Below are 1465 nucleotides of genomic sequence, written 5' to 3'. Positions count from 1 at the left end.
TAGGGAAAGTCTATGAAACAAGGTCAGTCTGTTTCCTGTTTCAGGGATACTTGAAGCTACTTGTCCATAGGAGTTTCCAAGTTACATTCTTTCTTGGATAATCTAGGTGCAACTGAGTATCTCATTATTCCCCGGTGTGATCCAGACTCCACAGTTCAGTCAGGTTCTAGGTTAGGCAAAAACTAGAGGGTTTGAATATGAGCCTTAGTAACTGAATGATCATGGATCATTGCAAGCTTTTGATATGACAGACCCCTATCCACTTTATGACTTTATCTTGTACTGGCTTGGAGCAATATATCTATTATTCCAAAATGCACGACTTGCTGAAAATCCCAGCTAAGTTACAACAAGATTTCACATACTGATTTATTAAACCAGAGTTTTCATGATTTCACAGTCATCACTGCCAGTCAGTCCTTCTGTCACAAAAAACTAGAATGTAACCGCTCGATTAGGCCTTTCACCTGGCAGAAGGACTCATTTCCCACCTCGTCTTACCTGTGGCTGCATGGCAGAACATGCTTACGCTGGGTTCGAACTCAATGATATATGAATTCCCACACCAGTGTTTTGTTGTTTTCCTGACTTTAAACCTAGGCCACAGTATAACCCAGCTGTGAAAGTCACTGCCTTGTGAATCAGTTTCTCGCAGAACAAAAATCCCAGCCCCTCCACCAAATTGGCAGTATTGTTGTAAGGTGATTGCTGGGAGAGAAGCCACTGGTGCTGCCATGCACACAAACTTGTTCAGGCTAGTAAGTGCTGAACTTTGCCTTTGTCGATATCATCAACAGAATCTACATTTAAGTGAATGAATACACTTTGGAATAATAAAAACCCATAGCATTTCTATTTTTCATGTAACACCCTAAACTCTTAGTGAATAGCTTAGTCAAACCCTCTCTTTTAAGCTGCTTGCTTGTTTCTCCGATGTGATGGACAAGGAATTTAAAAGACAGCAAATTAGTTATAAGTTTTCACAGAATCACAGAGTCAATCAGGTTGGAAAAGACCTCTGGGATCATCGAGTCCAACCTGTGGCCAAACACCAACTTGTCAACTAGACAATAGCACTGAGCGCCACGGCCAGGCTTTCCTTAAACCCCTCCAGGGACGGTGACTCCACCACCTCCCTGGGCAGCCCATTCCAACGTCTAATCACCCTTTCTGTGAGTGAATTCCTCCTAATGTCCAACCTAAACCTCCCCTGGCGTTTTGAAACATTATGTCGAAGTGCCAGAAGGGAAAAAACCCTAACACCATGACTTAACAGATTAAGGAGACAAGGCTGATACTCGATAGGTTTTGCCTGAATACAAACCAGTGATGCAAGAATGTAGAGAACAGACGCACTCAGTAGCGGCAGCGGCCTGTGCAGTTTGGCCTGACGCTGCAGGGAACGGGCTTGTTCGTCCCACAGCACTGAGGACAGAAGCGGCACTTCCCGCGGGGGTACCTGAGC

At 44.3% G+C, this 1465-nt stretch overlaps 1 long non-coding RNA gene across 1 annotated transcript in view; it reads right to left on the bottom strand.

Moving 5' to 3' along the window:
- Nucleotides 1–1459, bottom strand: part of LOC108445446 — a 3868-nt gene extending 2409 nt beyond the window's left edge. Inside the window, exon 1 of the long non-coding RNA XR_001860298.1 lies at nt 1325–1459. This is a non-coding gene — a long non-coding RNA (uncharacterized LOC108445446). The remainder of the gene's footprint in view (nt 1–1324) is intronic.
- Between the last annotated feature and the right edge of the window lie 6 nt (nt 1460–1465).

This window comes from Corvus brachyrhynchos, unplaced genomic scaffold, assembly GCF_000691975.1.
Source record: "Corvus brachyrhynchos isolate BGI_N302 unplaced genomic scaffold, ASM69197v1 scaffold142, whole genome shotgun sequence".
Taxonomy (NCBI): domain Eukaryota; kingdom Metazoa; phylum Chordata; class Aves; order Passeriformes; family Corvidae; genus Corvus; species Corvus brachyrhynchos.
Note: the sequence above shows the minus strand (reverse complement) of the source record. Positions and strands in the feature narration are given on the sequence as shown.